Here is a 27808-nt window from a genome sequence, read left to right as displayed (position 1 = left end):
TTTTGAGTTTAAAATTATTATATATAGTTTATTCAAGCAGCAATCCCCTCAGAATTGGTTATTACCACTATTAATGACTTGCTAGTTAGACTGTTAATGGCCCATAGCAAAAACTGCTGGTAATGACTGATTTCAAAGGGATTATTGCTTAATTAATGGCACTCCACCTATCCTTAGTCATTTTTGTAAGTATCAGTTTTATTGCCTATTTCAAGACTCTGAGCCCCAGTTTATGACATTTGAGAGAATATCTTCAAGACAGATAAAACAGATAATAATTTCAATTACAGCTAACTTTGCAATGTATAAGAACATCACAAAACTATTTCAAAATCTCTTTGTCCATTATTAGTAAAATGTCACCCCTAACTTATGGGTGGGCTACAAAAATATTGTTTAAAAATAGGCATTTGTTTTTTGCATCTAACGTTTTTCTGAATCAATGAACAAAATTTTGCATTTCTGCAATTGGGGTTGGGTAATGAATGAGAACTGCAGGTGAGAGAAAATATTTTAGTTTGGCAGCCCTCAGTCCACGTAGAGGGTGCTGGGCAGGAGGCCATGTGGCCTGGACTTCAGCCATCTCAGTCTCAGCATGGTTACCTAGTTTAGCTTTTCTGCTTTTCAATATCATCATGAGGTCACTAGGCTCTGTGGCCTCTTTAATAAGCGGAAACAAAATTACCCTTCAGAAATGAGCTTCATAAACAGAGGGGGTGGCTTCATGACTGTGGGATCCAGGGAATGAGTAGCAGAGGCCCAGAGAGGGACCTTCATGACAATTCCCTGAACAAAAGAAAATATCAGGCTTTTGTATCATTCATGGCCACGGGGAGTTTCTCTATTGAGTAACTGAACATGGGGTAACCTAAGCGATAGAGCGAGGAGGAAGCCAGGTACAAGATATGACCATAAATTAGGGGTGTTTGGGCTACAGCACAGAACTGCTTGCTTCTTAACGCTCTGCTCCAGCCAGCCAGCTCCAGGGAGTCATGCACTGATTTCTTTAGGCTGAAGATATGGTTTGAGATGTTAGGGTGAACAGCATCTCAAAGAGGCATCAGGCCCATGATCTAACCCCATGAAGTCAAGCCTTGCTTTCTTAGATAATACTAAGGTATTGTTAGCTATTTGCATTTTTAACTTCTAAAGAGGAGAGCACGTTCCAGAGCTCTATAAGGTTTGATAACACTCTGCGGCATAAGTAGGTATGTCAGTATTGGAAAAGCTGCATAAAACAGTGAGTTATTATTCTCTAAATAGCCAGCACACAATCACTTTACAGATACGTACATACCAATAACAGATTCTTTTAAAGTGGATCACAAACTGGGTTTTTATCTTATTTTTTTTTAAAAAGAAAACAAACTATCTTTTTCTCATTTTACATATCAATCCCAGTTTCTACTCCCTCCCCTCCTCCCATTCCCTGAGCTTCCCCCTCCCCATCTGCCATCTACCCCTCGGAGAGGGTAAGGCACATTGCTTTGAGGAAGGTCCAAGGCCTTTCTTACCATATCTAGGCTGAGCAAGGTATCATCCAAGAATAATGGGTTCCCAAAAAGCCAGTACAAGCAGTAGGGATAAATCCTGCTGCCACTGCCAGTCGCCCCACAGTCTGCCCCAGCCATACAACTGTCACCCACATTCAGAGGAACTAGTTTGGTTCTATGTTGGTTCCTTCCCTGTCTGACTGGAGTTGGTGAGCTCCTCTTAGCTCAGGTAGACTGTTTCCGGGGGTGTCCCCATCATGGTCTTGACCTCTTTGCTCATATTCTCATTCCTCCCACTCTTTGACTGGACTTTGGGAGCTCAGCCCACATGGACTGGGTTTTGATGTAGCACAATATAAGGAGTGTGTTTTCCTTGTTTCAAATTCCACTTTGCTAGGAACTACCGAGAAACTGCTATTTGTTGAACTTTGGCATGGTTAAAGAAGGCTGCCATGGCCTGGAAAGACTTCTAGAACAATCCCCTTTCACTTAGAGATGTGTGAAAGACCAGCTGCTCTTCGTGTACTCAGTTAACATGATAGGCTGAGAGTGAACCTGCACGGAAACAGTTGTTCTGTTGAGCCTGACAGCACAAAGGCTTAAAAATGACACAAAATGACACTGTTCTCACGAAAGCTGCCTTTGTTTTGGAGAAAGCAGTGTTTTTTTTTTTTTTTCATAAAAATACTAATGTAAATGTTAACAATGTGGTAATGGAGTGAATTTGTCATTGTTGTCCTAAAATAACGTGATAACTGATTTAAAATTTCTATGTTGCTTCCTGATATGGTTAATATCAGAATACAGGTCACATGAATGAAAGTTCTTTGGAATAGTAATACATTTTACTTGCATAAAACGACCCCCTAGGAAAAAAAAATTGTGAGACTGGGTACTTTAAACCTATTGCAGTTCTGAAGAATTACTTGCTACCATTGTGAACTTAACAACAGACAGAAAATGCGCTCTACACACTAAAAGCAATGCCTGAGAAAGAATTTTGAAGGTTTTCTGTGCTGTGGTAAGCCCCGGAATAAGCGCATCCTTTCCAGATGCCGTGGACCAGATGGTTTGCATGTCTCCCAGGGCTTCATGTGGTGAAAGTTGATCCATATCACAAGCTGTTGGAAGGGTAGAAAGTTCATGAGCCTATGGGGGTTAGAGTTGGGCTTTTGAGGGAGCGATTAGATAATGTCAGTGATGGAATCCTGGTGGTGGTGTGAAAATGGAAGGCACTGAAGGTGCTCTCTTTCTCTTGACATCTGATCGTGATTTTAGGACTCTGCTGGCAAGAAGCCATCATCAGGTACAGCCCTCTATCTCTGCACCTTCAGAATTTAACCTCATACAAAGAACAGTTTCATTTTCCAATTCATCCTCCTCCTTATCTTTTTTTCTTTTCTTCTGCTTCCTCCTCCTCTTCTTCCTCCTTATTCTCCTAAAAAAGTATTCTACCCCAGGTAACAGAATTAATACAAGAGTAAGAATTTAAGGGACTAAGCCTCATTTATATAATAAAAATTTTGACAGGTTTAATTAACAAAGTTGTCACCATAGTATTTAGATCCACATGGTGAAGTAAAATGGGCTTACCTAAACAAACGAACAAAAAATAGACAGACCAGACAATTAAAGATAATGCAGTCTTGTTACCCTCAGAATTTGCCGTCAGTTCTGATGCCAGTCTTGTTTCTGAGTGCTGGGTCAGCAGCCCTGAGTGGTGGCAGGGGCAGGGGAGATCCCTGGTCTGTCATCCAGCAGGGAAGCCAATTGAGTGCTCTCAGGGGGCTCTCTGCCCAGCAGCATCTTCTTCATCTCCTCCAGAGGGAGCAGGTGAGTGGCAGACACCTGCAGGACCCAGGCATGGCGTTCACTTTTGCCTCCTTCCCTTTAAAATGCGGAGTGGCCAGTAAGTGTAAATATTTGAGACCGTCTCCAGATTTAGCTCACACAAATAGGAGGCAAATTCTGCGATGACCTTCACGGCCTTGATATTAAAATCAGTTCCTGGGGAGAAAGGCAGATCTGTGAGCTCCAGTTCGCTTTCCGCTTGTATGCAATGACAAACAATTAGAGAAGATTAAATTCACGCCCTTCATAGCACAGAACACAGATTGATGGAATCCCGTGTCTCGGCGCGCTTCCTTTCCTGCGCACTGGTACATTTTTAACTGATAGAACACAAAGAGCCTCCCCTGGTCCTAGGAGGCATGTCCATCCCTATTTTTAATTGCCCAGCCGTATCCCTTCCCCCAAGGTCAAGTGCGAAGTGAAATTCTGCAAATTCAAGATGGCTACTATGACTGCGCAGGCTGCTGTCTGGGATTGCAGCCGTGGGTGGCTGTGGAGGAAGAGCAGGCGGACTGGATACGGACTGCGGCACTCTGGCCTTCGAGAATGCCCCAGAGCTTTCAGACACAGATCAGGGGTTGCGCTCCTTGGTCGTGCTGAAGATCGCATCTCTGTGTCGCTGACAGTACTCCGTGGGTTGTAAGAGGGACTGAAGGCCACTGACAACAATTTCTGGGGTTCCTGCTAAAATGTGAATCACTTTCTATAGAGTGTGCGTAAAAGGGACTGAAGAACTAGAGAAACCACCTATGTTGTAGAATATCATTTCAAGGTGTGTTGCTTTTGTTTATGCTCTGGAACATTTGTTTAATGATGCAGAGATGTATCTGATTAAATAAAATTCCCCTGTGCTTGGGAAGGTGAGTCAGCAACCTGCTGACAGGTCGTGGTAGTGAGGAGCCAGGTGCAGAAGGGTTTTTAAGATGGGGCCTGGAGCCAGGCAGTGGTGGCGCACGCCTTTAATCCCAGCACTCGGGAGGCAGAGGCAGGCAGAGTTTGAGGTCAGCCTGGTCTACAAGAGCTAGGTCCAGGACAGGTTCTAAAGCCACAGAGAGACCCTATCTCAAATAAATAATAATTAAAATTAAAAAAAATAAGAGGGGTGAGGAGAAGCACAAGAACTTTTGGAGAGACACTTGCTATTCAGCATCTCTGAGGCACAATTCCACATCAAATCTTGAATCTTGAGTTCTTTAGAGGGACAGAGATTTAGTTCAGTTCCCTTTGTAGCTTTGACAGAGTTGGTGTCTGAGGGAACAGAATTCCCTCAGGCTGCGGCCTTCGTGACCTAACCACTGCTGATAGCCACAGAGCTATCATTTGGCGTCTCCAGAGTGTCACATCCTAACGCTGTCTGCTATCCGTTCACAGCTTTCATTGCACTCTGCAGACTCCACCGAGCAAATGGAGGTGCTTGGTCTCTTGCAATGACTCCCTTTACCCCACCTCTCTCCATTCTGATCATTTATCCAATAGTTCAGCGGTCTTACCGTTTGCCTTTGCATCTTGGGTCTCCATTCACCAAGCTTGAACGACACCTGGAACCTGGGCACATTGTGCAAACTCACTCCTTGGCAAGCAGCATACTTCCTCTTTGAGAAAGGTGTTTGGAATCTTGCAGTTATTCAGAGACTGAGCCCGAAAGGTTCTAGTTATCCCTGATGGGAAAGCACGGGCTAAATCTCATTCTTCTCCTCTCTAGAACCTAAGTAGGTCACCCTGTTCTCCAAACCAGTGTCCCTTTGGATACCAGCACCTTCATAGTTCATAGATATGCAATGGAGTTCCACAGTTGAAACTTCTCTTCCAATGGGTCTATTGGATACATTGGAAATACATATTGACGTACTGAGTCTTTCTGAGTCTAGAGACTCCTGTGGTCTTGGGCAAGTGAGGCACAAGTAGTAAGAAGTAGTAGACACATTGTACAGAAGGACACTGATCTTGTAGAAGAAAATACAGTTGTTCACAGGGTTCAGAGCAGTGTGTCCCATCCCAGAGAGGCTGGGCTTGGATATCTGAAGCTGGGCTGTGGCCTCAGAGTCACACAGCAGATTTGGGTATTATAGCATGTTTCATGGACACCCACAGACATCTGGCCCTCCCCAGCCCCAGCGTTGCCATAGAGCCACCATTTCTTTCCTCCATTACTGACTGCAGCTGCCACCACTTCCAGAGAGGCCCCTCCAGGCTTGACTTGTTCGCCTCTCTGGCTGCATCTTTAACCCAGGCAGGTGCGTCCAGTCAGCAGCGCCAGGTCTCCGACTGCACTCAGCTGCAACAAGGCTTGGGAAGGCAAACACAGCTGGCCTTCCACATCTGTGGGTTCCACCAACTGGGGGTGGAAATGGTCTTTTAAAGTAATATCTGTACAGACTACATGGACTGTTTTCTTTCTATTATTCTGGAACAGTATGCCTCAGCATCAGTTTGCATGGCATTTACATTGTACCAAGCACTATAAGAAATCTTTAGATTTCTTATTATATTTCTTATAATTATTTGCATTAAAAAAGGGATAGTTGTAGAGTGCATACAGATGCTAGACCACCTGATATAAAAGAGTTGCATGTTCTCTGCTCTCGGCACACATAAGATGGCGGGCATCTGGGAGCCAGTTCTAGGCGATGTGGAATGACTGTCGGCTCCAACGCTGGACAATCCCTCAAGCATGAGTCTCAAGTCGAAGATGGCCTGAAACTCACTAACGGCTCCAGGGAGCCTGAACCGAAGATGACCACCTTCACCTTAGCTCCAACTCAAAGCATCTGAGATAGGGACAGTAGGACAGTGTCTTCTCTTTCTTGACTGTATCACTCACGTGCCATGTGTCGCTGGAGTGTATGTGCTGAGGGGAGGGGTGTTGTCTGAGGAAGGCTGGCACTGTATATGTTTCTGTAAAAAAAAAATACATAAAGGTTGCCAGGAAAATGTCATGTCTTTCTCAGAAGGTATACGATGCTGTCAGGGCTGCTATCCTAAAATCAGACTGGGGGGCCCTAGGCAACAAGAATTTATTTTAACGAATGGATCTGGAGGATTGGCGCTCAAGCTTACAGTTCTGCTAGATTTGGGAGTTACTGAGGCGCCTTTGTTGTTTTGTCTCGCAGGTGGCCACCGCTCTCTGTGTTCTACATGGTCACTTCTCTTTAGAGAGTGTGTGTGTGTGGTGTGCATGTGCGTGGTGTGTGTGTGGTGTGTGTGTGTGTGTGTGTGTGTGTGTGGTGGGTCCATATTAATTTCCTTTTGACAGAATCAGTCACATTGGACACAGACCCATTCATAGGACATTACTCAACATTCATTCTCTCAAGTCCCGTTTCTTTCGTCCCATTCTCAAGACTAAGTACGGAGCATCAACATAGAAGTTCTGAGGTGTCACAGGCTCAGCACTGCAAGTTCAGACAGTTCTGATTTTCGCTGGGACAACCCAGCAGCTTTCCCTGCCTTTTGCCACCTGTGGCTTTGCACGTGTGTATCATGTTCTCTAGCGCATCAACCACTCTGAGAAAGACACATTAGGAAGCAGGCAGGAGCTGTTCTGCTGTTCTGTGAGCAGCGAGGACATGTGAGCCAGGCCAGGATCCCCCATGGTACACGAGAAGAGAGCCAACACAGGGACAGAGTGTCTGTGACATGGTCCGAGTTCCTGGAAAAGAAAATCCTGCCAGAATTGTGTCCAGTCGTCCTAGGCATGGATTTCCTCTTCTGCAAGGCCTGTTTGGACAGCGGTTTTGTCTGAAGCATGTGTGGTCTCTTAATCAGCTATTTTGCTGGCAGTCAGATTAGGTGCACAAAGACCCACGCTGGAGGGTCCTGGACTTGGGTCACCTGCTCTTCTGACATATTTGGATTCTTCATAGCACCAGCCCTTGTGACTCAGCTGCTGTGACTGACCTAAGAGTGTGTGGCTGGAGAGAGAGTCTTGCCATGCCAGCAATGGGACCTGAATTCCATCCCTGTGACCCACAGAAAAGTGGAAGGAGAGAATCAGCTCCACAAGGTTGTTCTACGACCCCTCTCCTCATAGGTGCCCCCTAGTCAAAAACAGACAGACAGACACACATACACAATATGTTTTAAAAAATGAATGCATTTGAGTCTTTATTTAAATATTTCATTTTAGCTCTCTTAAAAACAGCAAATACAGTTATATATTTGACACGCTTATCCTTCTAATATTGCAAAAAAATGATCTCAACGTGTCCCTTCTAAAGATAGGTTAGGCTAATTTTAATGCCAAAGTAGGCTGATTTTGAATCCATTCTCAGCAAGATGGTTTAATCAGGCTGGGCCAGGCTGCTTACCCTGTGTACTCAATGCAAATTGCTTCCACTGCCCACACCCTCTTTTTGCTGGTTCCCCGGTTCCCAAGCAAGTGCTTCCTATCTTCAGGCTCCCACCTTGCTCTTGTACAAATGATTAACTACGGAGGGAGCTCATTTCTCCCAAGTGGGGTGGTAGTGCTGTTTCCAGGAGGAAAATATGTGGGTGAACCACACTTCCCGATGTGAATGTATCTAAATTTTAAATATCTCTTTTACATACATTATTTATTCGCTAATAAAAAAAATGAAGTGGAAGCTGGCTTTAAAAACATTTTTTAAAAAAGTCAACCATCATCACAAATGAGGGAGAATTGGGAGGGACTGGTATATTTATGCAAAACTTATTATTTTTTTTTCTGGGGAAAAAAAGAGGACACAGAGAGATTAAAGATATCCACAAGTCATCAATATGTCTGCCATTTTAATTTAGCCTTCTGAATAAGTCTTAAAATGTACCGTCTTGCACAGGGCTTTATCAGTTCACCTTCCCTCCGAGGAGATAAAAGAAATGAAATCAGCATTCTTTCCAACTCTCTTGGCATAAATTATTACTTACCCTAAGCAAAATGACTGATGGTTTTTAAAGCTCTTTTAATTACACGCTAAACTGATTAGTGGCTGAAGGAAGTCCATACAGAGCCCTGAACGGAGATTTCTCTCTGATTACCCGCACATGGGTGGGTGGGGGTATTGTGCCCCACCAACTGTTAGCAAGTGAAGGGTCTATGCTATTTATTGTTAGCTTTGGAATAATTGGAACTGGGCAAGAATTTCAACGGAGTCAGTTTTTTTCTTCACTACCGTTAGATAATGGCCAAAGCCAAAAAAAAAAAAAAAAAAAAAAAAAAAAAAAAAAAAAAAGACCAAAGCTGGTGATTCAGATTTTTGGTCCTTCCACCATTTCCCTTTCCTCTTTATTCTGAGTTAGAATAGAAGGTTTAAAAACAGAAGCGATCATTCTTAGCCCCCCCCCCCCAATATAGGACCACTTCGGTAGACATCAGTAACAAAGCAGAGTGGTTGATAGAGATACTTAGGTAACCAAGACCTCCAAGTGGGGTCCCGAGGGAAGGACCAGAAGCAAAGAGCTCTGTTGCTCTTGCAGGAGACCCGCATTTGGTTCCCAGCACCCAAGTCAGGTGGTTTCCAGCTGCTGTAATTCTAGGCCCAGAGGGTTCGATGGCCTCTTCTGGCTTCTGTGGGCACCTTCTCTGTCTCTCTCTTTCTGTTAAAAAAGAACTTTAGGCTGGGGAGGCAGTTCAGCAGTTACAGGCACTGCTGTTCTTGCAAAGGACCTGGGTTCAGTTCCTAGAACCTACAATGTGGTTGACAGCCATCTATAATTCCAGTTCTTGGTTATCTTCTGGTCTCCCAAGGGTTCTGCACACATGTGATGCTCATCTATATGGGCAGGCAAAAGAGTCAAATGTAAAATAAAAATAAAATTTAAAAGGATCTCTAGATAATAGTAGGGTATTTTTTGAGTAGAAGCTATTTTTTTCCATTAACTTACTTTTTGCTACATTTATTTGGGTGTCTGTGCACATGGATATGTGTGTCATAGAGAATGTGTAGACAATTTGTGTGAATTGCTTCTCTCATTCTACCTTACAACTCATTGGTATCAGACTCAGGTCATTAGGCTTGGTGGCAGTAGCCTTTACCCACTGAGTCATCTTGCTGGCCTATATTTAAAAAATAATATTTTAATCAATTCTTTGATAAATTTATACATGAATAGAATATATTTTGATCATTTTCACCTTCACCCCATCTCTCCTCCTAGCTCCTATTGGATCCACCCCACCCCCAATTTCATGTTAATTGGTCCAATTTGTGCTTCCCCTATACTTGGGTGTCTGGAGGCCATCTGCTGGCATGGTTGACTTATCAGGGGCCATGCCATTAAAGAAATCGACTCTCATGCTGGGCAGTGGTGGCATGTGCTTTTAATCCCAGCACTTGGGAGGCAGAGGCAGGCGGATCTCTGTGACTTTGAGGTACCCTAGTCTACAAAGCGAGGTCCAGCACAGCCAGGGCTACACAGACAAACCAAAACCATGACAAAACTGACTTTGTCTCTTTGCTTCAACAGCCATCAATTGCAGAAGTCATTGTTTCTTAATATTTACTTTAAAATTATTCTTATGATGTGTGTGTGTGTGTGTGTGTGTGTGTGTGTCTGCATAAGTTCATGGAGACAGACTGGGTTCAGCAGCACTTGGAACCCAGCGGGGGTGTCAGATCTCTTGGAAGCAGAGCTCCAGGTGGGTGTGAGCCATCCTAGAAACTGAAACCATGTCCTAGTAAGAACAATCACCTCTTAACCTTTGCGAGCTCTCTCCAGCCCAGAAAGTTTCTTCTTTAAATATGTATTTATTTTATTGTGTGAGTCTTTCCCTGCATATACCCTGCCCAAGTGAGTGCCTGGTACCTGCAGGGACCAGAAGAAGGCACTGGATGGAGCCCCTAGTTCTGGCGTTATGAGCCGTCATGCGGATGCTGGGCGCTGAACTGGGTCCTCCGCAAGAACAGCCAAGTGCCATTAACTACCCAGCTATCAGTGACTAGCTTTTAAAAGTTATATTTTTCTCTAGGGAATTACCTGCTTTAAAAATTTTAAACAATAATATCAGCTTGTTTTGGGGGAGGCTTTCCCAGGCTTATAAAACACATGATTTGTCTTTTCCAGGAGGGATTTAGATTTTCCTGAATCTGGAACAGAGGTGGAGAGAGTGTTATACAAAGAAATGAAAACAATGATTTTGCCATGTTCAGTTCACTTTGATAAAAACATAATACCAACATTAACAAAACTATCTGGTAACCCCTGTAGTAGAATTCTGAAGCTATCTCTTTAAGAGTCCCACTCCAACTTATTTGGTCAAATGCTAACCCAGATGCTGTAGGCAAGGGGCTTTGCAAACAGAATCTTGGTTACTGATCATCTGACCTTAAATAAAGGAGATTATGTGGGTGCCACATGGAATCATATGAACCTTAAACACCAAAAAGCCAGAGAGCTGCAGTAGAAGAGGACGAACCAGCCAAGTTACAGGAAAGGGGACACCGGCAAGAGACATAAGACAAGGTCAAAATTCTTGAAGATGATGGGCGTTAGTATGAGGCAAAAAGTATGGATCTGAGAATGAACCATTACCATCCCGAGCAATGAGCAGCAAGGATGGGGGGCCTCAGTCCTAGAGCAACATGGACCTACGGTGCCTCAGTAGTGTGGATGGCTGCAGCTGATCCATCCCCAGTGGCAACAGGGAAGGCTGGGTGCTTCTGAGGTTGACTGTGACTCCGACACCCTGAGCAGACGCCAGGCTGAACCTCCACACCTGTGAGGTAGTGGAGTCGTGGGTTTCTAGCCACTGAATGTGTGGTTGCAACAGTCACAGCAGTGCTAAAAAGTGAGCACCGTGAAAAAGAAATGTTAGTAAGCCGCCAAATCCTAGCACGTGGGAGATGCTGGGAGAATATTCTTAAAACACTCCCATAAAAAAAAATCTAACATGAACACAACCATACTGAGCATGGTGCTAAAACTAGGCTTCACATTTTAGGTGTCCAAGAAGAAAATGTTTTACCAGCTTAGCAAGAGAAATTCTTTATTAAGAAAAAAGGGACGTTTCAAATTTTGGTTGCCTGGAGATTGTGATTCTGATAAAGAAGGAAAAAGTCCAGGGTCTCCACTCCCCTTTTCCCTGCCAGAACCGCCATAATTTTGCATCCAGACATGCTCTGATGGAAGAGACCTGGATTCACGGCTTATTTCCAAGCCCCGAGTTAAACCCTGATAGCGGCTCTCATAGGTTAAGGGACTTGGGGACTCTTGTCCTAGGAAGGTGAGAACAGGCAAAGACTCCGTCCCACTCACACAGGCTGGTGAAGTACTGAAGTTCCATGTACTCTTTCAAAAAGCTCTTGGCATTCAGTAGAAATGCATCAGCTAACAGCCATTTTATTCTTTTTTAGTATAAAGGCCACTTTCTTTTGACTACTGACTCTTAGTCTGTTGGTCTTATAAACTGCAAATAAATTGCACAGTTGTTAATACTAGAGTACTTTGCATTGATTATATTTTTTTCCCAATCATTTAACAGAGGGCTTTTTTTTTTTTTTTTTTTTTTTTTTTGTCTCTCTACGCAGCTGTATTGTCTTGGCACTCACTGTGGAGAAGACCAGGCTGGCCTCAAACTCACAGAGCTCTGCCTACCTCTGGCATGAAGAGTGCTGGGATTAAAGGTGCCACCATGCTGGGGCTACAGATGACTCATTTCCTGGCTTGATTAGCATTTCTGGTCAGGAATCATTAGGCAGTGGGGGGGCTCTCTGCACTCCTAGGCCATGTACTTGTCCTTTACTGTGTCTGTGTGCTCATGGGCTCCTGCACCAGAAACGTCAAAGCATGAAGGCAAACAAACAAACAAAACACACCTAAACCCAAACCCAAACTAACCCCTCCACATGGGGCATGCAGCCAGGTCCATAAGGATGTTCTGAGCAGGTCACACCGTGAGAGAGCTGTGAAGTCCTATGCATCTGGCTTGTTGGTCCTTAGTTGGGTTTCCAGGGTGCGCACCACTACTGGCAGCAGCAGGCATCTGCCTTGCTGGGGTTAACTGTGGGAAACAGCCTTGCTTTCCTGTAACAGGATTTGTTTCAGAGCCTGGTGTCTTCAGTTCTCAGACAGTTATGGCTTTGGCTGTGTAGTGTTCTGCATTTTAGTGAGCAGTGTTAGACATTTCACCGTACAGTAGGAGATAAGAAGACATCCTGTTAACCCTTCCGGAGCGTTAGAATTCTGGTTTCACACCTTCCCTGAGCATGCTCTTCCTTTTTTGTCTTCATGCCTAGGGTGTTTGTTTCATTGTCCTGTCTTTTCTTAAAGTATCAGTGTTTCCTAAACCATTTTTTGCATTGTGGCAATGCTTGGTGTTCTCTTCCTGCGTTGTTGCCTGGGCCTGCTGCTCTCTTCCTTTGGGAACTTGTTCTTGGGGTCTGAAGGTGAAGCACTAGGAAGAAGGGATCCGCAGCTTGGCTGTGCACTGCTTTGCCAAGGGATCGTTCAGTTGAAATGGCTTTCAAAGCTACTGGGTGTCCTTTTTCTTTCTGAACGTGAGTGGATGATGTTTGCTGTAATAAATTACCATAAACTCAGTAACGCAAACATCACAGATTTATTTTTATACAGGTCTGGAGGCCAGGAATCCAAATCATCTTCCCTGGACTTAAGTCAAGGGTGTTATGAGCCCTTTGAAGCTGTTGGGGAGACACAGTGCTTAACCTCTAGCTGCTGGGGACTGCTGGGGGTCCACTGGGAGACCATTCCAGTGTCTGCAGTTTGTCATGACATAGCCTTCTCTTCTATTTGTAGGCAAGTCTCTCTCTTCCTCTAGGAACATATGCTGTAGCACTTAGGGCTTAACTGGATCACCCAGGATAATCTCATCTCAGGCTTTTGATTTAATCACATCTAAAATGACCTCGCCCGTTCCAATATAAGACATACTCCTTGGTCCTAAGGATTAATAGCTATAGATTCAAAGGGACCGGCAATCTATGTCAGCCACACAGAAGTTAAAAAAAAAAAAAAACCCCAACACGCGACTGTTCAATTATCTAAGGCCAGACAACAGATTTCGTGGTTTTGGTCTTCACCTAGATCACTCATCCACACACAGATATCTTTAATGGAAAGCTTCATCAACCACAGGGCAAAGGCAGATAGAAAATCTGTATCTGTTGTACATGAGGCAGGCCTGGGAGATAGGCTCCTCTCTTGACTTGGCTTGTTACCATTCTCCCCCCTCTTTCTCTATGCCCCATCATCCCCTGCCTGCCTGCCTCCTTCTGCCCCTCCTTCTTTCTTTTCCATTTCCATCGAGCAGATGAGACAGATGGATAGAATAAAAGAGACCTGCTTGTTATTGGTCATTTTTACGGCCAATTTAGATTGCTGGCATGCTCCGCTTGGGGAATGTAAATAAACAGCGAGGTCACACAACTGAACTAGGGAAGCACAGGTGGCTCTCAGAAGTGCCAACTTTTGGTGTTGTAACTGGGTACTGAAGACGCCTCTGAATGATAGTTTAATCGCCCCAGTGTCATAAGGGTGTCTGGCAAATAACTTTCAGTTTGCCCTTGTGAATTTGCCATTGGATGATGATGAATAGAACCACTTCTCGAACTCAAATTAAAAGTAAACAGAGCAGGGCCTCTCATGTGTAGCCAATAAGTTCTGTCCAATTATGACATCAGGGCATTCCTGTCCTTCAGAGTTGTTAGGTGCAGTCAGATGGCGGGGAATCAGGGAGCAGCAGCAGAATCAGGCTATTAAGTGTTAAATGTTACCGATTTAAATGCAGTGTACTATCGCTCTCAATTAAACATGCTAATGAGAGACATGGAGGAATGCTAACAGTAATCATAAAATATATGGCCAAGATAGGGCTTTAAATATCCTCCACCGTTTAATCAGGGCTAAAAGAGAAACAGAACGGATGCAATGCTCTATTTTTTTTCCTCTGAAAACTCTCCAAAGAATGTAGAAGCACACTGTGGATTGCTATCAAGAGGAGAAGTCCTCTGAGCCCATGACCTTTGAAGCTGCTTGCCAATGGTCTCTGTTCCCTGCAATGTAGACTTTCCAAGTTTTCTAACTCCTGCTTCTGTCCTGCCAGGATGAGGACCCCAGTTTGCACTCTGCTGGAAGTTTCCATTAGGTAAGAGGAAGCAGAGTCTTCGATGTTCCAAGATATCTGCTAGATCAGACAGATGTATTCCAAGCCTTGGGCTTGGTACCCACATTCACTGTGGGTCCTTGAATGTGTCATTTGTTGCCACAAATCTCCTTCAGAATCCTCATTTTCTTCTTAGTGTTTTTAAGCATCTTTGAGGGTCTCTGGTTGATCTTGGATTTTCCACATCTCACAGGCTTTGTGTTTCTGTGAATGAGCTGACGGTATACCTCCCTCTGCTTTCTGCTGAGACTCAGCTTCAGTTGAAGCCCACTCCACTCTGTCATGCAGGAGGAGGGCTTCCTTTGGTCTTTTATTTCAGTAGCAATTAACATAAGAGACCGTCACCTTGGAACATCTCTTGTTTGAGTGTGATAAGCTGGTTTAAATTTTCTTGGTTTAGTGCTCTGTATCTGGGCTGTAGGCTGCATTAATGGAAGATCAGTGTCTGAAACAAAGAAAGGTGGTCCACGGCCTGAACTAAGGCTGGTGAGCCGGCTCCTAGGATTTTTCATTTTGTCCTGGGGTCTTCATGGACTGCGTAAAAAGGGTAAAGAAAAAAAAATCCTGGAAGCCATGATCTTTTAAAAGAGCAGAGACAGTGTAGCCCAGACACAGTACCCAAAGTGTGTTCTCATAACCCTGCTCCGGTATTCTCCCTTGAATGCTTCCACAGCCCATGTTAGCTCTAAGACGTCAAAAATCACTTCTGCTTTATCCGATGTGCATTTCTAGAATCTGGTACAAACTGTGAACTTAATGGGGGCTTGTTGAGTGAGTGAGGAACAGGAACTCTTGCTCATGGAATGCATCTCTGTATGAGGCTAACAGGAAGCAAGTGAGAGAGCCCTTGTCTGTGGCCAGCACGGCAGGATTCCTTACGGAGCCAATATTTAGCTCAACTGAGTTTTCCAGGTAGGGTTAGAGTAGGCCGTGTTTTCTGTCATTGAGTTTTGTTCCCCTCAGACAGGCCAGGCTGGCCTCCAATTCACAATCCTCCTGCCTCTGTCTCCCACGGGTTGGCTTTGCGGCCTGGACTCCTCAGAGTCCTGCAGTGCTCGTTCTCCGCTCATGAAGCCACCTGGAGCCATGCTGACAGAGAAAGTGACAAACGATATGGCAGGGAACTTGAAACATGCAAAGAGCGACTTTTTTTGTGGAGAAATATGCAAAAAGGAGCAGGAGACAGGAGTTGCAAGGGCATGTTTTTCTTCTCAGCGTGTGTTTATTGCACACACTAATGGCTTCCACTTGCTATGTATGCTACATATTTCCACAGTGGTCACTTCCTGCTCCCTTGACTTGTTTCTCCTTCCCCTGTCCCTCTCTCTGGTCCTCCTCCTTTCCCTAAGGGTGCAATATTTTTTTTTTTGACAAAGCAGTGCAATGACCAAGACAACAGATGGTATTAATGACTTCCAAGGCCCATTCCAAAGCTGCACTATGCTGTATTTTATCTCTTGTTTGCAACTTCTTTGGCGAGAAGCTGCGGCTTTAACACTCGAATCCATCCACCAGGGGCTTTGTTTCATGGTAGATATTTTTGTATCGCTTGGTTCATCTTAATGTTGCCACAGAATTGTAATAGAGGCATACTGGCTGAAACATAGAGAATTTTTATATGCAAACTCATTTTCTTGTTATTAGAAAAAGACAACATTAATAGTAAGACTTCCTCGTGGAAATATGGAGAAACGTGCAATTTAAGAATATGGGATAATTACTGATGCTATCTCACTTTCCCTACACCCTCAAATCCAGACTCCATACTCTGTTATATGGGAAAACCTTGACAAGCAACAAAATGAGTTATGATCATTTGGATGGTTTTGTTGTGAAATTTGAAAGCATACTGAATAGCTGTAATATCATAAGCTAATTATCTACAATGGTTAGATTGAATTTAGAGGGGTGTTCTTTTATTTGGCTGTTGCTGTTTAAATTCTCCTCTTGTTTAGCTTACCATCTGGCCAAATAGTAACATGCTGAGAAGCCAGGAAGCGTAGACGAGAGGCTGTGTCCTTTCAGGCCAAAGGGAGGCTGGTGCTGTATTCGGCACATCTTTTATTTTTATTTATATATATATATTTTGCAACAGAGTCTCACTTTGTAGCCCCATTGGCCTGGAACTTACTTTGCATCATTGGTTGGCCTTGAATTCACACCAATCTTCCTGCCCCTGTGTCGGGAGCCACCTTTTCCGGGTGACTTCTGCTGTGATCCTAGCCATGGTGGGTTTGTATGTTCCAGGGTAGGAGCAAGAAGATTAGAAATGTTAGGTAGTAGGGAAAGAGACACAGAACAGTAACGGGAGGGCAATTGAGCGGATTCTGAATTCCGAGTTCTGAGTTTATTTTTCATACACTTTTATACCCCAATAAAAAGGAGGGGAAGAAGGCAAAAGACTCCTTTAACACGACACAGAGGACAACCAGCACAGTTGTTTCCTTCACCTCCAAGCCCTGCTACCTGTGTTTGGTCTGGGAGACTCTCATGGTGGGAGGAGAGAACTGACTCCTAAAGTTGACCTTTGACCTCTAGACATACACTATGGTACACGCCTGTGCATACAGACACACAGATCAAACAAATATAATAAAAATTGTATTTGTCTACTTAAGTTGCTCCAAATACAGAAGTTTGTCAAATGCTAGGTTGAGTGTGAAAACGTAATTTACATTCAGCCCTTTACCTTTCATAGCCATATTTTGGGCCACTGTCTATCTAGAGGCACACTTCTCACTTACCCTTTCACAAGTATCCTAAACCTCACTACAAAGTAGCTTCTGTTGTTTGTCTTCTCCTGTAACATGAGGGCCTTGCTTGTTGGGGTTTCTGTTCTGCCCAGTTCCCACAGTTGGTAAATCTCAAAGAAAATCACGCAGCGGTGTACATAAGTTATAAACTGATTGGCCCATTAGCTCAGGCTTCGTATTTGTTCTTATAAATTATATTAGCCCATTATTCTAGTATATGTTAGCCACATGGCTCAGTACCTTTTTCGGCAGGGTAGGTGACATCTTCCTTCTTCTGTGTCTGGGCAGAACAGCAGAGGGCGCTTCCCTCCTCCCAGAATTCTCCTGTTCTCATTGTCCTGCCTCTACTTCCTGTCTGGTTGTGCCACCTATACTTCCTGCCTGGCTACTGGCCAATCAGCATTTATTTAAAACATAATTGACAGAATACAGAATTGTCCCGCATAATCCTCCCAGTTTCCAGTGCCCACCTTCCATCAAGCTTTCCTCTGAGTCGGGTCAAGCAGGCATTATCTGATATAGGAAGTTGCAGGTGGTAGGGATTAATACTGAGAATTCGTCACATGGGTGTTGATATATTGAAAGAGCAAAAAGGAAACATCGAAATAACAATAAAATGGTTGTGCATTAAGTTTATACTTTCTGCGATCGAGCACCCGTCTGACAGAACTTATCAGAAGAGTTACCTGTTTGGGCTTACAGTCTTGCAGGTTCTGGTCTGTATTTCAGCCCGGGCACTTGGGCAGCAGGAGAATGAAGTTCAGGTTTATTAGCATATGAGAAGCAGAGAAGTGGCAGGCAGAGGTCAGGGTCAGGCACCCTCTGCACCCTGTTCCACTCCCTCCAACTGAAGCTCAACCTTCTAAACAGCCCCCGACAACCTTCCCTTATCTGCTCGTACAGTGCACCAGTCTGGGGGGACATTTCAAATTCAAACATGGCAGTTACTGTTCTTAGTATTAGGAGACACCAAAGGAATGATAAGGAATCATCCAGAATTAGCTGCTAGGAGCCTACTCAAGATATTCAGGTTATAAACATCCATGTAACCACTTCAGAAAGCTCTGAGAGTTCCCGAGGAGGTTTCATGCTGGTCCCTGAGGCCACAGGTGCTCAGGTGACAGACAGAACCAGGCCAGTAGAAGTCCCATTTCTCCCTCTTTTCACCAATAATTTATCAGTGTCTTCACCTGTTAGAACTTCAACGGAAGCCATCGTTGGGGCTCTCGACTGGGCTAGCAGGGAAGAAGTGTGCAGAGCTGGGAGGAGACAGGTGACCCGTTAGCAGATTCACATTAAAAAGCCCTCCCATCTCACTACACCAACGACCATAGCTTCCCGAAGCAGCTGTCTTAGTTCCATGGGCCCTGACTGTGCCCTTCCCATCAGCTATGTGGTACCCACTTGAGGCACTTTGCAAAGAAGTCTGCTTGGGTTCATGAGAAGTTAAAGAACAACTCCAAATATCTAGGTCTAGCCTACACTAAGAGCTAATTTTGACTCAGTTTGAAATGTCACATGGGATGCGTGGCTTTGGACTTGCTGGAGAGTTGCTAAGCATGAGCCTCCAAAAAGGAATGTTTTGTTATGGCATACTTTGTATGCCTACGTCTACTTTCAGAGGTTAACGTGATGTTTACAGGAGGTCTACAGTCCTGTTTTATATTCATAGCCTCTGTGGGCTTTTCCTTTCTACAAGCAGACACAAAGGGGGCTAGCCACATTCTTGTGTTTCTTTGGAATCGAGTGTTAAGTATCTGTCACTGAAGTGAGCATAAGGACTCTAAAGAGGTTTTCAGTGTACCATTTTTAACAGGTGAGACTCTAGAGTAGCTGGGCTCTTTTCCGAGAGGGAGAGAAATGGAGCTAGGGACATCGCTAAGCTCCAGGCACCAATCACCATGCAATGGATGAGCAGGTCAGGCCAAAGCATAAACATGGCCCCAGTGCAAATTTTTTGTTCCTGCCACATTAAAGGCAAGTGGGATTATTTTTGTGAGAAAGATATGTTTGTAGCCTCAATTCTGCATATGTTTGAACTCTTTCCAAAATGATACGTTCATCAGTGCTTAAACCATTTAGAAAGATCTGCTACGGGGGCAGCCTTAGCCATTCCCTGGCGATGCGATGTGTTTATGTTTGGGTTACAGCGCAGTTCTTGGCTTCCTCGGCACACAGCAGTGGCAGTGAGTCTTTGAATTAGCGTGAAATGGTTTGTTTTGTTTATTAGACTTGGTCTTTACAAAGCTGGGGCTCAGTGCTCCTGAGCCTGTGGTGAAAGCGTGACTGTGATAGGCTGGACGGGGAGAAGAAAGAAATCCTGATGACAGTTTTGACACTGGGTTTTTCATTAAAAAGGAACACAGCCAATTCCCCGGCCACCCTCCTTTCCTGCCACAGAGCAGAAATCAAGCTACTGTAAGAATCTACACAGAGTAAAACCAACTAACGGGAGTCAGCCCTTTGTATCTGATTCTAGTGTGGCCCTTCCCACCTCAGCCTAGGAAGGTAGAAAGACAAAATTAGTCTTTTTGTAATTTCTGACATTGCCTATGGTTAGCTATCAAATAAAGTAACAAAAAGTGGGGTAGAATTTTCCCCTGTGGGTGTGGAGGTATAGACTAGAGGGAGTCAATGAATGCACATCCTATAGCACTGGACAGCTAAGCTTTTGCTCTTTAATTTGAAATCCTCTAATTCACAGAATCCCTTCCTTCAAGTAAACCCTGGATATATGTTTTATTATCTTTCTTTTCTCCCCTCTAAGGCTGTACATTTGGATAAAATATCAAAAATAGTAGCTGTTACAGTGTTACAGTCCAAACCACTGCCACTGTAATTCTTCGTGACAGTCACTGGCAATGTGACATGTTTAGGATCCCCTGTCACCGCTGGGCACAAACACTGGGATCTTCAGGCAGGTGGGTATGGACGGGCTCAGTGAACACACATACTTGGCTATCTTCCAAAGCAAAGGCTACTGGAAACAAACAACAAATGTTTGAAAAGAGTCTCAAGACAAGCAGGGTTCTTTCTCCTTTTTCTCTTCTTTATAAGTGTAGGATAAACACTGTATCCATGACAAACTGACAATTTGTGCCCCAGCATCTAGGGAGGCTGCCTAGGTAGCACCTATAGTCCTGACTTCCTTGTTTTTCTGTTATGTCTACAGAGACTCCAATCTTTTCCAACCCCTCAGCTATGGTCACTGGAGACAGTGTGTAGGTTGACCAGAAGGTCCAAAGACCTGTTAGTAATATATCCAGCAGATTAAAGATGCCTTCCGCAAGGGATTTCCAACTATGTAGCTACCTAAATATATTTTGTTGTCTTTTCTAACCCAGAATTTCTCAAACTAAGCAGGGTTGGTGTTTGGGACTGGATGATTCTGAGTAGTGGTCTGAACTTTGTAGCAAGTTTTCCAGCACCTCTGGCCTCAACCCCTCACCCAGAGTTTCTCTCCAGTTAGCATGCAGGGAGGCAGTGCCAAACATCCCTTTGCAGAAAAATAATTCCCTCTTGAGACCCATAGTCAGTTAGAAGCCCCATTCTTCTAGCGTGGTAAACTACTTTAATGATTTCAAATTAATACCTAGAATTCCTCATTTTCCTTGTATGCCAAGAATTCAGTTTTTAATACTGATTAACAAGGACCACATGCAGATATGTGTTTTCCTGCTTGAACTCTTCTGGGTATCCTGGTATCTATGTTTTTTTGTTTTTTTTACTGTGTACTGACAGTTAGTTACCATAGGTGGTAAATTAATATCTACTGTCACCTTTCTCACACAGTGACTTTCTAGTAGTGGTTCTTAACCTTCCTAATGCTGTGACCCTTTATTTTTTTTTTTTTTTTTTTTTTTTTTTTTTTTTTTTTTTTTTTTCCGCGACAGGGTTTCTCTGCAGCTTTAGAGCCTATCCTGGAGCTAGCTCTTGTAGACCAGACTCGTCTCGAACTCACAGAGATCCGCCTGCCTCTGCCTCCCGAGTGCTGGGATTAAAGGCGTGCGCCACCACTGCCCGGCTTGCTGTGACCCTTTAATACAATTTTTCTTGTGGTGACCCCAGACCATAAAACTATTTCGCTGCTACTTTATAACTGTAATTTTGCTACTGTTATGAGTTATAATGTACATATCTGATATGCGGGATATTTGATATTCGATTCCAAAGGGGTCATGACCCACGGATTAGGAACTAATACTCTACAGCATTGCTACATAGCTGGAGGTCAGTAATACAAATGACCAAAGGAACTGATGCATTTTTCACATCAAAACTCATCCAAAATTGTTATGGGATATTTGATCACATTGTGTGAAAGGCACCTTCTGATTGGTTCAATAAGGAGCTGAATGGCCAATATCTACGTAGGAGAGAATAGGCAGGACTTCTGGTGAGAGAGAGGAACTAGAGAAGAATCTAGGTGCATGAGAGATGCTAGCAAGACATGGAGGGAGTTAGACATACAGAATGGAGGAGGTAAAAAGCCACAAGGAAGAATGTAGATTAATAGAAGCAGGTTAATTTAAGCTATAAGAGCTGGCTGATAACAAGCCTAAGCTAAAGGTCAAGCTTTCATAATAAGTTTCCATGTCATTATTGGGGAGCTGGCCATCCCAAAGAAAGTCTACCTAACTATACAGAATCCTTATAGTCAAGGTTGCTAATAAGACTCTATAATGGGTAGTCAGTCTATCTTGGACTTCCTAGGTACCTATGATCTGCCTGGCTTGATTTCATTGAGCTCTTAAAGAGGAAAAAAAGCTTTATTCCACAGTAGACCATCAAGCAGGATGGGACCTCTGAGGTTAGATCTGCTCTTGCCTGATTGGCAGTAGGGACTTTACAGGAAGGGAGAGAGGCAAATGCTCACTGGAGGGTGAAAGAAGGGAACTTTTTCTTCTTTTGTGTTGTACAGTCATCCGTCCTATGTGGGGACATCACTGTATTGTGTCTAGCAAATTGAACTTGTGAAGGTCAGCTATCACTGACAGACATGTCAGCTCCCTTTGTGTGTATCTGTTCCTAGAAAGTTGCTTCTGAACATCCCTTGAGTGGATTCTGAAAGGTTCTCCTGGAAGGTGACTTCAGAACTTCAGTTGAGGATTTTCAGTCTGGGCATGTCTAGATGGTACCAGTTTCACAGCCACATGCATTATTGAAAGCAGAGGATTCCCCCAGCTAGACAGAGAGGCTGAACATGGCAACATGAAAGAAACATGACTCTTTGGTCCCAGAAAAGCCAGAAAGGACAAGGCATATGTGTAGCAGGAGGCTGCTTGTTCGTTTCCAGCTGCCCAGACCACAGAACAATCATTCAGAAACTATATTATTTGCAATACTGTTTGGTCAATGACTTAAGCGTATTGCTAGCTAGCTCTTATATCTTTGGTTAACCCATTTCTATTAATCTGTGTATCACCATGTGGCTGTGGCTTACCACAAGGTTCCAGTGTGTCTGTCTGCAGCAGTGACTCCACGGCTTCTTGCAACTCTGCCTTCTTCCTCTCAGCATTCAGTTTAGTTTTTTTCCCTGTCTAGCTCTACTCTGCCCTATCACAGGTCATGGCAGCTTCTTTATTCATTAACCAATAAAAGCAACACAGGGACAGAAGGACTTTCCACATTACATATGAACCTCTGATAGAAGGGGAAAAAGTACTTTCCATACTGGAAAGAGATGAGGCTTAGCTAACTTCATACTTTGAGCCCAGTAAGGGCTATGTGTCCTGAATTTCTGCTTTACGGAGCTGTAAGATAATGCATTTGAGTGACTCTAAGTGACCCAAAGATTTGTAATAATCTTTAAGAGTGGTTGTAGGAACTGGTGAATATGCATCCGCATGGGCGGTTGCTGGGAATGGCACCGCTGGGTTAAATGATCGGTCTGTGTAGCTTTATTAAAAACTGTCCAGATGACTTTCACCCTGGCTGTGCTCTCACTGACTTAGAGGCACAATGGTGCTGATTAAAGCTCATATTGTTGTGTCCCTGCCCATTCACTATTACCTTGGTGGGAAGACTTCCAGACTTAGACTTCACAAAGGGGGGGAATCAGTGGACAAACCTTTCTAAGTCTGGTGGTTCAGAGAGACGGTAGAATGACAGCTGCAGATGGGAGGGTTTTCTAGAGGATGTTGTGTGGGGAATGTTTCCAGAGAATTTATCTGATGGCTCTCAGTGTGGTCACACCCAAATGAAAACAAAGGAAGACTCCATAGCATGTGGCTCCAGGCCTCTGCACACTTACTGCTGGTGGTCGTGTGTACCAGTCCCTTCTCAGTTAATGCAATAAAATACCATGACCCAAAGCAACGTACAGAAGAAAGAGTTCATTGAGTTTATGGCTCTGAAGAGTTAGAATCCAAAGTAGCACAGAAGACTTGGTAGCAGGAGGTACAGAAGGCATGGCAGCAGGAAGTACAGAGGCATGACAGCAGGAAGTACAGAGGCATGGCAGCAGGAAGTACAGAGGCATGACAGCAGGAAGTACAGAGGCATGACAGCAGGAAGTACAGAGGCATGACAGCAGGAAGTACAGAGGCATGACAGCAGGAAGTACAGAGGCATGACAGCAGGAAGTACAGAGGCATGACAGCAGGAAGTACAGAGGCATGGCAGCAGGAGCAGGAAGCTGGTCGATCACATTTTTATCCACACATAGGATACAGAGAAAGACAGTGGGAAGTAAGGTAAGTATCTAAGCCCTAAAAGGTCCCCCCCCCCCCCAAACAGTGACATACTTCCTCCAGAAGGTGGACTGCACCTCTAAGGTTCTCTAACTTCCCAAACAGCATCACCAAATAAGGACCAAGTGTTTATTTAGATACACAAACCTGTGAGGGACATTTCTCATTCAAATCACAAGGTGGTACACATCAGAGAATATCACTTTTAAAAAACAGATTCAGAGGCTGAATCCACTCAACTCTCTCTGCATTTCTGGCACACGTATAAGGATCGCTCCTGATTTCCCTACCCTGTGACATTTCTGTGTGCTTCTGACGAGTCCTTATGTTAAGGAGAAAAATAAACCCTGGGACTAGTTCAGGGTGTTTAGTGTAGTGATGTGGCGAGCAGGCCTGCTTTTCGTCCTGCCCGGCTCCTGCACGGCTAGCTTTACACCCGAAATAACAACACACAAATTGTATTCATTTAAACACTGCTTGGCCCATTAGCTCTAGCCTCTTACTGGCTAACTCTCACATCTTGATTAACCCATATCTAATAATCTGTATGCCACTGCGAGACTTTGGGTGGTTGTCCAGGTAGCTAGTTGTCTCTGTGATTTGTTGCATGTTTTGGAAGTTGTTTGAATGCACTTCCTAATTACTCAGGTAACATTATTTCCCTTCTCAGATATTCAATGGGGTTGAAGACTATATAAATGTAGTTACTTTCCTCTCATGACTTGGCCAAGTTATTTATTATATAAGACTTAAGCTAGTTAGAATAGGGTATTTGTACTTACTGTATATAATTTCGTAGTATGTTTAGAACTCTCTTACTTAAACAAAAGGGGGAGGTGTTGCAGGAGCTCCTTCCACTCCTTCAGCCAATAGCTGCTGAGATACCAGCCCACTGAGGCATGGTCTCTCCTTCCTTAAAAAAGCAGCAACTGCCCTCAGCTCACTCTCTGGTTTCCGGCTCCACTTCTGGCGACTAGGCTCCCTTCCTGATTGTGCAGAGGGCTGTTGTCTGGGACGGTGATCTGTAAGTTTTTCCCCTTTAAATAAATAACCATTCTATTAATCATAATTCCAAACTGGTGTGGGATTGTTTATGATTTACGCCTTCAGTTTAGGAAGACTTTACTCAAGACAGATGCTGCAGTGTGGGTTTTGCAATGGGAGGAGACAGGGATCAACCCTGAGTTTCTCGAGGCAAAGGGGGGATTTATAGCCAAGAAGTAGAACAGGGTTTATTGGGTGGAAACATCAGGGCAGAAGAAAGATTGCAGCTAAACCAACTCAACAGGATTCTTGTTGAAGAAGGGGTGTTATAATGAGGTGATGACAGTGGTCTGAAACCTTCGGTCATGTTCTTAAGTGGGAAAGTTCTGCTAAAGTTTCTGAGCAGGACTCTTGCAGCGGCTGGACTCAACAAGCCCAGGATGGAGCCAAGGATAATTTCCAGAGAAGAGGCCCCTGAGGGTCTGTTGATAAAGGTACTCACCTGATGGTCTGAGTTTGTTTCCAGGGGTCCACCTGGTAGAAGATCTGACTCCTACAAGCTATTCTCTAACTTCCACATATGTACCACAGTACATGCTACCTCGAGTGCCCACCCGGTAAATAAAATATAATGAAAAAAAAATTATGACAAGGTAAAAAAAAATTCATTATGGAACTTTAAGTAATTTGAATATGAAAGATGGAGTGCTACTTAAGAATTCAAGAATTTTCATCTCTGATTTTTTTATGTTTTAGGAAAGTAAGTTTTGGTGGGGAGGCTGAGAATGTCTGTACCTGCTGTTCTGTTAAAAAGGAGTTAGGGTGAAGGGGGCACAGAGTAAGGTCAGAATGGTGCCCACAGACAGTCTGCCCTGCAGTGTGGACAGCAAGAGATGGATCTTGCTGCAGGAAGGCTCTCGACTCTTCTGGTGGCCACAATGGTGATTTGTCAAATTTTCTGTGTTGTGTGGCAGTGGCATCCAGATGGGATCTGGTTTCCTGGTGCTATTTCTGGAGATGGATGCATTTGATTAGCATCTCCTGAGGATGTACTATGTTGTACAAATGGCATATGTCACACTGCTGGAAGGGACAACAGCCTGGCAGGGTTCCAGTGGCCCAGCTGGGGACAGATGTCCTGTTTTCAAGGTTCTGACTATCAGTAAGATAGAATCACATCACAAACTTTTCAGTGTCTACATGATGCTTTTTAGGAGGAAACCAACCTATTTACCACAGCTCAGTGTTCTCTGGTATGGTAGGGTGATGAAGCTAACCCAGCCTGTTTACCATGGCTCAGTGTTCTCTAGTACAGCATGGTGATGAAGCTAACCCAGCCTGTTTACCACGGATCAGTGTTCTCTGGTATGGTAGGGTGATAAAGCTAATGCCATTTTTCTTAATTTTTCACTAGTTCTTTGAGAATTTCATACAATGTTTCAGTTATACTCATTCTCCACCAACTCCTTCCAGTCCATATTCTCTTCCATACCCATCCAACATGTATCCTTTTCCCCATTCCCCATCTGGAAGAATTTGTGCTGACCATAAATGGGTTTTTGGATGTATGTTGTTCCTCTGGATCACAGTGGTCAACTTCTCAGGGCTACACTCTTGGAGAAAACTGCCTCTCCCTCTCCCAGTGGCTATCAATTGCCAATATCTCCTTGGTTAGGGGTAAAACTTTGTGTCTGCCTCCCCTCTCCATGCTGGGATTTGTCTGGGCTCAATCTTCTTGCATAGGCCTTGTAAATGCTGTCACAATTGCGGTGAGATCTCTGTCTCTGTGTTTTTTGCAGTGTTTCCACATATTCACCCACCACTCTTACAGTCTTTCCACGCTCTCTTCTTCAATGATGATTCCCCTTGGGTAGGGGGAATGTGAGATAGATATGCCCCATGTATGACTCAGCAGACTGCAGTCATTCTCTCTGTACCTTGGCCAGTTGTGGATCTCTCTGTTAATCCCCACCCTAACCCTAACTTCCACAACTTCCCTGATGAGTCTGAGAGATGTGCTAATCTGTGCGTCTAGTGAGAAGTCATTAGGAGTCAGTTTAATACTACGTCCATTTGGTAGAATAATAGTAGCAGTTCTCCCCAGAGCCTGCCTAGGGAAGGCTAGAACTCCGTGGTCTGGCCTTTTCACCACCGGTCTTTCCCTCTCCACTTGCTTTTACAATCTAACTGAATATATCACAGAAGCCCCTAGGATCCTCGTGTTGGCTATGAGACAGGGAGCAGGGGTGGTGGATGTGAGTATGGAAATTCTGAGCTGGTTAACTTAGCTTCCGAGGCTGTCTCTCTCTCAAAGTAAACACAAGCCAGGCCTGCTTCCATGCCCCATTCTGTAGCCTTCCTGTCCCACACCATTTGGCAACCTTCAGTGACAGAATCAACTACAGTGTGCAGAAGTGAACTGTAGGTATAAACTCTGTCCTCTCCTGCTTGGGACTTGGTGCTCAAACTTGATAAACCCCGAGGTCTCAGCTTCTTGCCCAGAATGCTGGGCTGTCATTAGAGGTCAGAGAGATTTATACCTCATTCTTTCTCTCAAAGTTTTTTTTTTTTTTCAAAGTTAAAAAGTTCCTAAAATTTCCACTCAAATAGTGGGATCACTAGTGGTGATGGAGTCACGTGTGCTGGATGGGGACCACCGTTGTGCATTGTTTTTATGTTAATGAAGTTGACTCCCCTTAGGAACTGAGGCTAGGCAGAGCTACTTACAGAGGTTGATTAGGGACCTGTGGCCTTTGCTGAGGACTCTCTTTTTTCTCTGCCTCTTTTTGTAAACAGGCTTTCAGCCCTGGAAATGTGTTATTGTTTGCTATTGTTATCTGAAAGTACTAGCCTACCCTAGGAGAAAAAAAAACCTGGCAAATAATTCTAGTTGATTTTATCTTCTCTCTTGAGCTGAACATGTTATTTGCAAATAGACGGCAAAGCAAACACTGTACA

The sequence above is a fragment of the Arvicola amphibius genome, chromosome 9 (assembly GCF_903992535.2).
Source record: "Arvicola amphibius chromosome 9, mArvAmp1.2, whole genome shotgun sequence".
Classification (NCBI taxonomy): domain Eukaryota; kingdom Metazoa; phylum Chordata; class Mammalia; order Rodentia; family Cricetidae; genus Arvicola; species Arvicola amphibius.
This window is presented reverse-complemented; position numbering follows the sequence as displayed.